The sequence below is a fragment of the Haliotis rubra genome, unplaced genomic scaffold (assembly GCF_003918875.1).
Source record: "Haliotis rubra isolate DU_JTF1 unplaced genomic scaffold, ASM391887v1 Scf582, whole genome shotgun sequence".
In the NCBI taxonomy this organism is placed as follows: domain Eukaryota; kingdom Metazoa; phylum Mollusca; class Gastropoda; order Lepetellida; family Haliotidae; genus Haliotis; species Haliotis rubra.
In genome coordinates, this window is record NW_025767282.1 from 546,119 (window position 1) to 560,179 (window position 14,061).

Sequence of the window (14,061 nt, forward strand, 5' to 3'; positions counted from 1 at the left end):
ATTTGCACTAGAGGACTTTCCCGAGTAGTTTGTCTGTCAGTAATTAATATCTACATAATGCATACTTAATACGTCTTGACACAAACAATTAAACATCAAGATTGTGATCAACACAACCAAACCTCCACAACTCTTTGTGGCAAAAATAGTCTAAAGAGATTTTAACGCTGTCCTTACCAATATTTATCCATGTTGATGGCAGCTTTCAAAGGCCTTCAATCAGTTTGTGTTCAGAGGAAAAACTACACATACTAGTAAACTAGGTCAGGCGATTTCTATTCTTCCATCGTGATCTGCCCTGTCAACATATCCTTTCAGACCGAGACCAATTACAAAGAGAAATCTGGTTTCAGATGGTTTCCAGCAGTGGGGCGGATGACTGTCCACAAACAGATATATATGTCAAAACTAGTTAATATTAGTGAAAAACTAAGTTGTTGATAGATTTGATATAACATAGACACAAAATCATCCTAACTCACTCACTCATATTTGCAATAAGCAATATTCTGTGTCTTGAGTGTAAAAAAATCATTTAACTAGTTTCAGTTGCAAAGTGAGTGAGTGAGTAAGTATGGTTTTACGCCGCTTTTAGCAATATTCCAGCAATATCACGGCGGGGGACACCAGAAATGGGCTTCACACATTGTGCCCATGTGGGGATTCGAACCCGGGTCTTCGTCGTGATGAGTGGACGCTTTAACCACTAGACTACCCCACCGCCCATCAGTTGCAAAGAGATTGGTGATGTCTTTTGACTGTAATGTATTGGTAACTGATGATGCTACAATGAACTGCATAGTCTTGTGATGCAATTCCATTATGGATGAATCCACAGCTATTGCACAGCAGGTTGGATGTGTAGGTGGTACTGCTGTGTTTGGGACCTGGTGCAGGCAAACCTGTGATTCATGGTTATTTTAATACTGACTGATACATGATGCCATACTTGTTTGTCAGTACTTACGACAAACAAAGGTTGTTGAAGATCAATTCTACCCAGGTCTTCATGGATACAAGTATGGGTTGCTGAAGACCAATTTTATTCCAGATCTTCAGGGTAGATACACATATTTTATATGACCAGTTTTTCAAAACAGACAAGCATGGATTGATGCTATGTACCAATTCTTACCCTGCTCTTCACAGGCAGTTGAGATCATAAACAATGATCTGAATACATCTGTCTTTAATTATCTGATTCTGTAATCAGCAGTGGGGCCCTTGATATTTTCTCTGTAGGGTTGTTCAATAAGTAGGTCCACCTGACCCAAACCGTAAGAATAAAGTGCCAAGCAGGAGCGAAAGTATAATTTAGAAGCCCTGGGGCAAGTATGAAACTCAGTAGAATTAACTTTAAAACTTGGAAGATGCACAACATGTTTGTAAACTACAGATAAAGAACCTGACTCATCCCTGTTATCTCCCCTTGGCTGTTGCTTCAGTTAATGAAGCTTTTGTTATTAAAATTAAAGTTTCATTTTTCTGATGAAGCAGGACAAGTTAAAAATCAGGCTGGGATTTTAAGTAGAATTTGTACTTTGACTTCAATTTGCCATACTTAGGAAACTTTGTTATTTGCACATCCCTTCTATAGTATTTGGGGACACCGTAAATATTAAATTTTAGACAAATTGATTATGACGATGAATGTCATGATTGATTTGGAACACTGTTCAAGCCATCCATTATTGTTTGATAGCAGACTCCATCATTTACAAAACAATAATATCACTTGCTTTACAAGTCATAACATTCTTATGCTGTGCCTTATCTATGCTTAGCTCATGTGCTTCACGTGTTTGTTGGTTAAGGCCACTCAGCAACATTCCAGCTACATAATGAGACCAGACAATCAAGTGACTGATATGGTGAGCTACGTGTCCCGCTGTCGGGGTACAATGGCATGAATCAAGTCAACAAGAACAGCACTAAACCTATTCCACATTCCATACTTGGTGACCAATATTTTCAATCATCCCACCAAATCCAACAACAAGTACTATGATACCAACACACAGCAATTTAACACTCCGTACTCATAAACCTATATTTCCATGGAGATATTCTATATCTGATTCTTTAAAGCAAAATTATCTTCAAACCTCCAAGTTATTTTTTAAATTCAGTGAAAGGTAGACGACATGCGTTGTGGTAGTTGACTGAGTATACTGTGATATAGATATTGTAATGAGACCCCCCCTGGGAGGGTGCTATCAACAATCACACAGGTACATGTCTAGCGTTGCTCCAAGGCTGTACTCAGTGCTAAGCCCATGGATGTATAGTAATTCTGTCCTATAAAGAGGCAAGTCCAGATAAGCAGACAGTAGAGGGACGCCAGTGAGTTAGAGGAATATATATATTTGAACTATCAATTATTACCTTAGAGACTGGTGCAGGTCTAGCATATGTCCTGCACCCAAACATCACTAGGATCACGTTTCAATAACTACTGGGGATATATGGCAAGATAAGAAGATATGAGACTACTGATCGACCTAAGTAAGGTCATGACATATTTTCTAGTGGTGAAACATATGGTAATACCTAGATCTTGGATTCATACTTAATGTGTGCAGTGTTTGATTACTGTCATACTCCTTCATTTATCCAAAACTAAGAGCCCCTTGCAGGGAAATTGAGAAATACATTGATATTTTGTTCAAAATTGTGATTTTTTTTAAGTTTACAATTGCCTAATTTAATATAAACAATATAAAACTAAGCATTAAAACCTCGTATCCTTCATTGGTTATGTTATCGGGTCTTAGCTATAAAGACATTACATTAATTATTTCAATTATATATTTACAAGAACTTGCTGCAACTTGGGCCTGAATACTGGGCTCTAATCAGGTCTAGATAAACCGATGACAGTGTAAAGTAATTGATAAATACTTTCATAAAATGTACATTAAAAACACCTCTTAGCGACAACAGTTTATACAAGTTTGTATAGAATTCCACACAAAGTGTCCAATACAGAAAAACTGGGAAGGAGTTCTATTTTTGTGTTTCTTAAATTCAGGGGCATGAGCATTTGAAATATTAGCATTAATTCCTTAACCACCATAAATCTCTAGTTCTAATACCTCCAGACAATAACAGTAAAGTTTGAAGCTTTGTTAAAGCCAGGCCAAGACAGTCAAGGAACCAGATAAGACTATGCATGGGTAAGATAGATCTAGGTTGTACATACTTGCATGTCTGTATCATGTGTAGTTGACAAGCTGGTAGAAACATTATGAACAACAAAACAATGTCGTTATTTATCCTGAAAATCAGTGTTGTAGTGCATGTTGATGTTTATAGCTCACCCCGACCGCCTCACTGCACCAGGACGTACAGCCTGATCGGGGATATACTAGGTCAAACATTTGCCTCATGGCTATAGTCTTGTTGACACACTGGTCAAATCTACAGTCGAACCAAACTGATACAGACACGCTAAAACAATAGTACAGCATGATCGAATATATCATACATCTAAAATATTTATGTACAATTTAAAAGAATGCCTGATGGTCTTGGTTCAACTGTGTACTTAGGTAGGTCATTTTTGGATCTAAAACTTAGCATGAATGCTCTAAAAACAATTAAGTAATGTTTCATAAAAACAATTCCAATTGCAAAGATCGGAGATGTCAATGTTTTGTCAATTTACAGGTTGCTGTCATATTGCTGTCATATTGCTGAGTGAAGTGTTTAATCAGTGACATGAACCTCACCTTCAGAATTCATTGGACCCACTGACTTAAAACTAAAATATTAGCTTTTTATCATGACTATAAAAATAACAAATGAAACCTATGTCATCATTCATTAACTCTCCCACAGGGCGGTAAGTTAGCCTAATGGTTAAAGCGTCCACACGTCAAGCCGAAGATCCGGGTTTGATTCCCCACATGGGTACAATGTGTGAAGCATAATTTCTGGCATTCCCTGTCATGATATTGCTGGAATATTGCTAAAAGCGGTGTAAAACCATACTCACTCATCTCTCCCTCACCCCAGCCCTAAAACCTAAATAAGTCTAGTCTGGGCATACTTTGGTTTCATTACAATAAAGGCGATTTTGTCATTTTGCTAACTATCTAATATAGTTTTTTAAATATACATGTGACATGTCATCAAAAGCAACAGGGGACTTGTTGGCTAGTTTAACTCATCGTAAGAATATATAGATTTAAACTGAAACTATTTGTCTTCCAAGTTTCAGAAAACACAAAATTTTGAGAGAGATGGTAAGGTCCTTGAGGTGTGAAACACTGAACCTGTCTCATACAGAGGTGTTAAACTGAAGCTTATGGGCCAGATTATGCCTGAGGCTTCTCCTTAATACTTCCCAATTTGTGAATATAGGTCACATACCAGCAGTACTTGATCCCTGGGGGTTGATAACTGGGTGTCCTGGATGACTCTTGTTGAATAGACAGCATATCAACAGCCACAAGAGCACATAGGTGTAAACTTGTCATTCAATAAATAGCAAGCCAATACCTTGAGCCAGAATTCACTCTCCATTCTGCACAAGCATTGAACATGTTAAAGTAATGCAAATATACATAATCATGCAAAATTATAGAGGAATTATGCATCAACCATAACATGGTTTAAGTCCAAGAAATAACTCAAACCTGTTGATTGTGGAAGTAAATTCTTGATTCAGATTTTCATGATTCCTTGACTTCATCCTGAGCTAATGGGTTCCAACAGATATAGGAAACATTCACACCACCTTCGACAGTTCGACCCCTACCTCAAGGTGACTCAAATAGCTCAACATCTATCAAGTTAAACCAACTCACTCACTCTCTCACCTGTGATACACTTGGTGTCATTATTTAAGGGTTACCTATGCATGTTGGATGTCAAACATGAACACATATCAACAAGTGTCAGTAGGTCCGAGTATGTTGACGATTTGATTAACACCTGAAAAACATGTTGTTTACACCTATGTCACGCTGGTTCAATATTTTGATGAAATTAAAAAAATGGATGACTATGAAAACAAGCAAAGCACAAGTGGAAGATACCCCAAAACACTTGAATCCAACCAATGGTTTAGTCCATGCAGGTGCAATACATGACACGTAACGTACATGGGTAAAAAATGGTTCTTTCCAAATACAACTGATCTGCACTCTTCGAAGTTGAAAAGGCCAAATTTCAAAAATATTTGATCTCTTATTATCTGCATGCCTTTCAATAATGTCGATGAGTATTCATTTTCTTTAACAATGAAAACACTCCAGATAGGTTTTGAGAAAGTCCCTCACACATTTAACCTGAGTATCAGTTTTCAACTTACCCATTATCAAACCTGAGCATGCCATGTGAACATCCGGAATAAAATACCTGAACCCATCAACCCAGCGGTATCTCTAACCAGTCAAGACTTGCTAACAAAAAATCTCCATTACCAGAAAATACGACAGTCAAAAGGTCAGCCACTGGCATTAACTATTTATCTGGCCGACATCATTGGATGTGCCGGTCTGAACAAAAGACAGGATTACATGGCCACTGGTTGGGGGGAGGTATAAGAATAGGTCAGTGAGAAGTGACCAGACTGGGACATTGTCCTTGGGATCATTAGCAGTCACTTGGAGGAGGGATTAAACTGGGTCTCGTTTTGACTTGCTTCAGTGTGCAAGGTGTGGTTCAAGTTATCACTGGGCATCTTGTAACTTGGGGGGAATCCCCGTGTCCTTCACCTTTCAACACAAGATCTGTGGAAGTATCTCATCCTGTGTCATATCTTGTTTCAAAAAAATATGCAGCTCAAAAAAAGTTAAGAATTCTATCCTACTGCTACAGTTAATGTGTCATGGCATGACAGGTTAATTATAATAACATGAAATAACTGCAATGGCAGGTTCTTTACTCCTTTAGATTAGTGTGTATCCTTCATTGCTAGGCAGGAAAGGGGAAATGGTAGCCTGTCATACAGACCCTGAAGCAAATATATCCAAGATAGCTAACACAAGTCTAGAAAATGTGTCAAGTCTAGATTTCCACAACTAGAAAATCTCAGGGCTCCTTTCATAATAGTTTATTTTTTTTAATATGAACTTTTATTTCTGTAAAATATGTTCATTTCAGAGACTAGTTGTTAGTCTAGGGAAAAGGCTATTACTTTTTTTGTGAACTGCTTCTTTGAGTATGTGGTTGTTTTGGGGATCAGTAAAAACTGAACTATTGTCTTTTCTGCTAAATGTTTATCAAGGCTAGATATTTAGAAAATTAAACATCACAATCCAGGTGTTTACATTAAGGACCTAAATGTGATCATTGTTTGTCAGACTCCCATTATAGTGGTGATTCTGTAGTAAAATACAGCCGAGTAAGCCACATTTGTTTGGATCAATGGCTGCTGATGCTATCAACCATTGATTCTGCTATATTACAGCTAGTTCCAGACTGATATAATACAGCTGTAGTTCCACAGGCTGCACAGTTGTAGTTCCACCACACTGGTTTTTTGTGACAATGTCATGCACCAACATTCATGTTGCAGTTCAAGCTAGACTCTTTGCATCATTTTCAGTTGTCCGTCTCACAGTCCCTGAACCACATTATTTTCCCTTCCACTCAGACCTTTATACAACACTATAGCTCAAAACGAAGCAAGGATAGATTTCCCTACATTCTGAATATCCCATCTCAATGGGGCTCCTTTTCAAGGACAGTTGGAACATTGCTGAGTGCAGAAACAAACAAAACATTACACTTATGGAAAGCATGAAGTCATGTGGAGGCATTCTGCCCAAGGAACCCCTCAGGAATACATCCATTAGTCATACACGAGGACATACTATCCAGCATCCGAGTTGTACATGATGCCATAATGGTTCTCCTCAAGGACTGAGCACTGAGGTCAAGGCCAGACAAGGATGCTGCTGAAAGAGGTGTATCTGTCAATCAATACGGGAAAATAACACAGTTGTGTTGTTGACTCCTGGCTGTGTGTGACAGAACAAACACTCCAGTATCTATCTCCGTCACTATGAAAGGTCAGGTGTACACATATAGCCACACATACAAAACAAGTACCAGTGTCTTCCAGCAGTGCCACAAGGGATGGAGGATAACAGCTTAGATCATTAGTGAATACTCTTTATATCACAGCATGTAATACAGCTTGTTGTTCCAACTGATGGCTTGGCAGGCAGACACTCCATCCACTGGACTACTGACAATGGTGGCTATAGAACCAAGGTATTGAACCACAAACTGTCCATTCCCCAGGCAGACGCTCCATCCACTGGACTACTGACAATGGTGGCTATAGAACCAAGGTATTGAACCACAAACTGTCCCTTCCCCAGGCAGACGCTCCATCCACTGGACTACTGACAATGGTGGCTATAGAACCAAGGTATTGAACCACAAACTGTCCCTTCCCCAGGCAGACGCTTCCATCCACTGGACTACTGAACCACAAACTGACAATGGTGGCTATAGAACCAAGGTATTGAACCACAAACTGTCCCTTCCCCAGGCAGACGCTCCATCCACTGGACTACTGACAATGGTGGCTATAGAACCAAGGTATTGAACCACAAACTGTCCCTTCCCCAGGCAGACGCTCCATCCACTGGACTACTGACAATGGTGGCTGACAATGGTGGCTATAGAACCAAGGTATTGAACCACAAACTGTCCCTTCCCCAGGCAGACGCTCCATCCACTGGACTACTGATAATGGTGGCTATAGAACCAAGGTATTGAACCACAAACTGTCCATTCCCCAGGCAGACACTCCATCCACTGGACTACTGATAATGGTGGCTACAGAACCAAGGTATTGAACCACAAACTGTCCATTCCCCAGGCAGAGACATTCTCAACCATTACCTGGTAAGCTGGTTTCCCTTTCTTAAACCAATGTGGACAGGTATGGTGCAGACTGAACAAAGGATGTCAGGACAAATCCACAAAAGCAAGGTTCCTGGCAGTGATTCAGCTAGACCAAGTAACACAAATTAGCCCTTAGTTTACATGATTCCGTTTTAGAAAAATAGAGGAATATTAGAAAACAGAGCAAACATTTCTGAAAAGTTGTAAAGATATGAAGACATGAAACTTTTATGGATACAACTTTTGTATTGCTTATAACACAATTTCAGGGTTAGATCCTGCCTTAATGCCAATCAAAGATGTGAAAATTTGCCACAATATTTAAATTTTCTCCAGCTGCTAAAACAAAAGAAAACATCTGTTTCACATCAGTTGATGTGATCCAGCAAAAATTAAGAAGAATCTCACACCTTAATATTCAAATCAGAGCCATAACCTAAATATATATATACCTTTAAACCTAAATATACCTTTAAACCAACACACATTACATAAACCACAACAAGGAACTGACCTGTAAGATGAGGCGTGTATACAGTGAATCCTACATGGCCCTACAGTATTGTGTGACCCTACCTACAGGAGAGTGCACATATGCCTCATCACACAGACAACCAGAGAAAAATCAATCATTGTTTCTTCCCAATTACTCACATTAAGATTTAATCAAAGCATGCAAGCCAATCAGGTTTTTTTACAACTGCCATCTGGATCATGCAATGGCTGGTGTGTGTGCTATGTGCTGTGGTGCATCGATCAATGAAGAGACTTAAGGGATAACGTTTGCAAACATTTGGGAAATATGGATCATTCCTTATGGATCCATACCATTTCAGACCTAATCATTACTACTTAGCATGTTGGGACATCCCTTGACATTGTACTTTTTCATCATCTTAAAACATTACTTAAAATTTTTCAAAATCAGGTAGGAACAATAAAATTCAATTTCATCATGATAATTGTCTCATCAAAAAGAGGTAGTCAAAAAAGTCATGATCAAACGCTACTACCAGTTTAGTCTCATCAACAAAAAGCCTTATGATCAAACGGGGGGATGGGTGTGTGTGTGTGTGTGTTTTTTGTTTTTTTGTTTTTGGGTTTTTTTTGTGTGTGTTAGCCTAGTGGTTAAAGTGTTCGCTCGTCATGCTGAAGACCTGGGTTTGATTCCCCACATGGGTACAATGTGTGAAGCCCATTTCTGGTGTCCCCACCGTGATATTGCTGGAATATTGCTAAAAGCGGCGTAAAACCATACTCACTCACTCAAACACCACCACAAATTATCTTCAATTTTTTGCTTTTTCTATTAAGGAAGGATTATCTGAAAAACAAGACTAATAACTAAGTTGCTCTGCCCAATATTCATTTAATAGAGAATTCATAAAAATCACAGGGGGCACAGGGTACTGGCATAAGTCACCAAAGTCGTCCAGTGTGCAATGTGCAGAGTTGCATCCTTTGGCAAGCCAGAAATCTAGGCTCAAGGGTATGAATCCTGTTTTGCCTGACTACATTTCACCCACTCACAACTAATTTACAACCATAAACCAGACAAATCCCACATTAAACAGACTATATTCTGAACTTCCCACTCATCTTTAACATGATATGCTTGTCTCTTGTGTCTTTTTATAAAAAACACTCATAAATATTTCAAAGATTCAGCAATACCATCTGTCAACAAGACCCAGTGACACATCTTGTCTTTTGTAGGAAGAATCTTACACCTGTAATCAAGCGTTACCTGCATATTTCATCACAACACTTGTTCAACCATAGCTTTCTAATTTACAACAAAGCACAAACGCCATGAACCATCTGTCTGGGACAGGACCTGCATGTGAAACACGGTCACCATTATGACTTGCATGTGCTCAACATTATGACATGCAGTGAAACACGGTCACCATGACTTGAATGTGAAATATACCAGGGCTCCAGATAATTTTTCATGATCAGGAGTACGTACTCCTTATTTTTTTCAATATAGGAGTACTATAAAACAATAAGAGTACATTTAGAGTACTGAATGGAATTTAATGGAGTATCAGTAATCTTGTGTTTCGTTTCATATATGCACCACAACATTGCTACTCTTGTGTAAACAGGTCAATAAACAATAAAGCAATACTTTTTCAGATAAATACGTCTGTAAATGATTCTAAGACCGTACACCATTGCTGTAGTGCGTATCTGCTACGTTTCCTAAATTATTTCCTACCGTATCGTGCTTATTTCATATCCGTACATACGTCGATACGCCCCTTATCTGAAGTATATACTTCCCATCAAATGTTTAGACTCACTAGTGTAAATGTAGCCACTTACTTCAGGCAACTGTTCTCAACTAAATTTTGCAAAATGTTCCATACTGTTTAAAGGTACTGTTTTCACATGAACTGATTGTAAAACAAATTCATAATGTTGAAAAGATTATTGTCATGAGTTCTAGAAATGATAAAACTCAATGAAAATAGGCAAATTATTTACAAAACTTTACACCAAAATGCAACTGTTCACATGCATGATATTTGCACATGATTTACAGCAATTTGATGCATGATCCTCTTGCAATTCATCTGCATAAGGTTTGCAGTTGATTCCCCTTGTTAGTGGAGGAATCAATCTTCGATGTAACCATATATATACATAATATATAGTGAGTGTTTTCAGTGAGTCTAAACTTTTGATGGGAAGTATATTTACTCAGAATTGCTTAAAATTCTTTACCACCTCATACAACCTGTCAAAATCCTGATTGAACATAAACTGAATATTAACAATATGGAAGTCAAGTTGTGGTGTGATCTTATCTACACAATATACCTGATAGGTAAGAGTTATACTTCGAATGCTGAATACACAGACCCAGTTGAGTCACTTAAGCCAGCTGTTTACAAGACGACACAGACAAACATGAGCACATGACTTTCCTGAATCTCCTCACAGTGAAGACTTTTCCTCTGCCATCTACACAAACTGCACAGTCAAGATGTCATGTAGTGGAGTTTGGAAGTTCAAAAACCAGCTGCTTCAGAACATTTTGTGTCCTGGGTCATCATTGAAGGAAGACATTATGTGTTTACTTAACTGGTGGATCTTTGGCCAGTCAGCCAGAACAAGAAAAACTCCTGTGATGACTAGTGGTGTTCCGATTAATTGAAATAATCAAAGATTGGTCGCAGTGACCAAACGACCAAGCAATCAATCACATTTTCTCATAATCGAAAACACAAACGATTTTGGAACTACTGTTTTAGTCTTTGAAACACTTGACGATGGAACATATCTTCGAAGTTGTCAGGGCTTGCAAACTTGTTTAATTCTTAGAATACTTACTTCACTAACTGAAAAGTCATGACTGAAAATGTCTTGAAGACTCCAGGAAGTTTATGGTCATGATATATTAGTCATTACTTTAAAGTAGCAAGTTGCAGCATCTTATACCTATCTGCAATAACAACCTGGATAGGAAAATCTCAAAAATGATGCTAACCAATTTTTTTCGATGATTGTTCGTTGGTAATGAAACAATCATCAATTGTCAGATTTCAACCAGTTCCCAACACTAGTGATGACTCAAGTCAGTTGCCAACTGAACAAGTCAACAGCTTGTCCTCACACATATTGTGTACAGATCTTTGCCAGTGAGTTTTGGGACGGATTGTTGGTCTTTTTCATAAATGGCCATCTTTTCTTCTTAAATCTACTTCTGAGACTTGAGTTCTGTGTACTTTCTATACCGGGAAAAAAATTGATGTCCTATTTTAATCAATACCTGTTTTGTGTTTTCTCTTTTGTTTATCCAATAAGAAGAATGTGATGTAGCATGTCACAATGGAGTATTTATGTCCCCATATCCCTGGAGATGAAATAATCATCAATAGATAACTCGGCTGTTCTCCTTTTAATAACAGATCTTTCTAAGCAGGCAGTTCTGTTTCCTTGAAACAATGAGACCAAAACAGAGCTTGCAAATAGAGACTTCTCTCTTCACATTTGGACAAAGGAACTTAGTCCCCACAAACAAAAAATACACTCTAGAAATCTCAACTCATGTGAAAACAGCAACACAGTCTTCCTACAAGTACAAGCATTGAACTTACTGCAATTCTTTGTGCGTCCAGGCAGATTCGTGTGATTCATACCAGGTCTGATCATGTAATTCCTCGTACAATGCTGAGGCAAGCACCTGTATACAACCTGACATTATGGATTGTAACAGTACTCGGTGATCTCTCAACCAAAACACTCACAATGGTAGCAGTTATTGCAAGACCTAAAGAAGCTGTGACACATCATGCTGACATGAATGACAGCAGTAGAAACTGCTGAAAAATCTTGTAAACATATAGGACAAGGTTTGATCTGGGACCTTTGGGGACCACAGGATACACTTCATCATGAAATACTTCGTTCATCGAAACAAGGACTGTATATAGTAATACACTTTTCAAATAAAATGTTTTCCAGTATTTTCTGTGTGTTCCGGTATTTTCTGTAAATAAAATATCACAAGTTATATTATTATTTTTATTGTTTGACCTAAATTCTTCACAAAAATTCACAGAGATGTGTCGTTGTGAAATCGACTGACAAAACAGCAGATGTGCTGTAATGATTTTCTCCGTTTCATATATTCCCTTTATTGATGACTACAAAATAGCAGTGACAAACTGAGTAACATTACTTACCGTGAGAAAAATGATTTTCATGTGTCACTCAGTGTCAATCACTGTCAAACTCCTAGGTATCCAATACATCTCAATACACTGCAATGTCATGGTTTGGCCAACTCACAACACTAATCTAAACATTGTTTTCACAACACTAATGAGTAGACAGAAACTAGAATGTCACAATAATCCTGATTGACTAGAAGTGTTTTCCTAATATTTGATCTGGAGAAAGTCTTTGAACCTAGCTAATTTTCTATAAAAATGTAGATGAGATTGGTACAAAACTAGCATCAAATAATACATCCTGAGTCATGGACATGCTCACATTTTAGATTTTCTCTTCAAGATTGAAAAACTTGTCTCTTTCACTCATTTTAGCTCTACTAAAGCATTTGATCATATAGAAGTCCAAAACTAACAAGTTTAAGAAATAAAAAAGGTAAATTGTCAAACATGATTCATATTTTCAAATGTTTCAAAGTTTTCTGTTATAGAAAATTGACAAACCATCTATGGATTTATAAAAGTACCATTTATTAACATTTGTGGATATGACATTGACAGCAGATCCAACCACAGACCTTCACTCTCTGGGCAGACACACTATCCACTTGACCAACGGACCAGTTAAAATGATGACCTATCTGAAAGGCTTTTTCCAAATGTTACTGATGATCTATATTTAAAAATTACCACCTGAAACAAGGTAGACGCTGTCACTTCAGAGAGACTAGTTGAGCTGCCACAAGTTGGATTTGATAAACAATCTCTCCCCCTGGTGCCGAGTGATTTATGATATTATCATGTTACAATGGTTTTATTGTGAGAGTGACTTAAGTGAGTATATTGCCACTTTAAACATTATTTCTGTACCACCATGCTGAGTCAAGTAACACAGAAAGAAATCACACTGAGGCTTGTCGTAAACAACCATCTGTTTTTCGAAATCAGCGAACACAGTACAATGTTGACACATCAAGAATCGTAATCAGGGCATAGCTTGACCTCTGAACGTCCACAAGTCACAATTGGAACAACTGGGCCACCTTGTCCACCGATTTATCTAAACAACTGACATATATTGGCCTGTTGCTGGTCAGTACGTATGTATGTCAACAAATGGTCTGTTAATGTCCCATCTCCCAGTGAGCCCGCAATACCTCCCACTGGCAGTGTTATAGACAAGCAACTCAAGCAGAACTATCACAACATCATTATGAACAGTCACCTGAGGTCAGCGAAATAGACGACTGATTATACCAAAATCTGCATACCACTGACAACACCTCCTTAACAGAATGTACGTAGCTTTATGGCAATCAGTGACACAATGGGAGATATTTACTAGGTAGATAATTGATATACAGGGTAGTTATTAGATATATAGGGTAGATAACTGATACTGACAATACTCAATTACCTTGGTTACAGCATATCAGATCTCCTAGATTTTTCTGTTAAGGTAGATGAGCGCTATATACATAGTTTCCATTTTTTATACTCATTCTCA

General features: G+C 38.0%; 1 protein-coding gene across 1 annotated transcript in view; it reads right to left on the reverse strand.

Annotated features, from left to right (window-relative positions):
* Positions 1-12,061, reverse strand: part of LOC124254780 — a 49,361-nt gene extending 37,300 nt beyond the window's left edge. Inside the window, 1 exon segment of the mRNA XM_046688630.1 lies at positions 11,979-12,061. The gene's annotated coding sequence lies outside the window, so the exon portion shown is untranslated.
* Between the last annotated feature and the right edge of the window lie 2,000 nt (positions 12,062-14,061).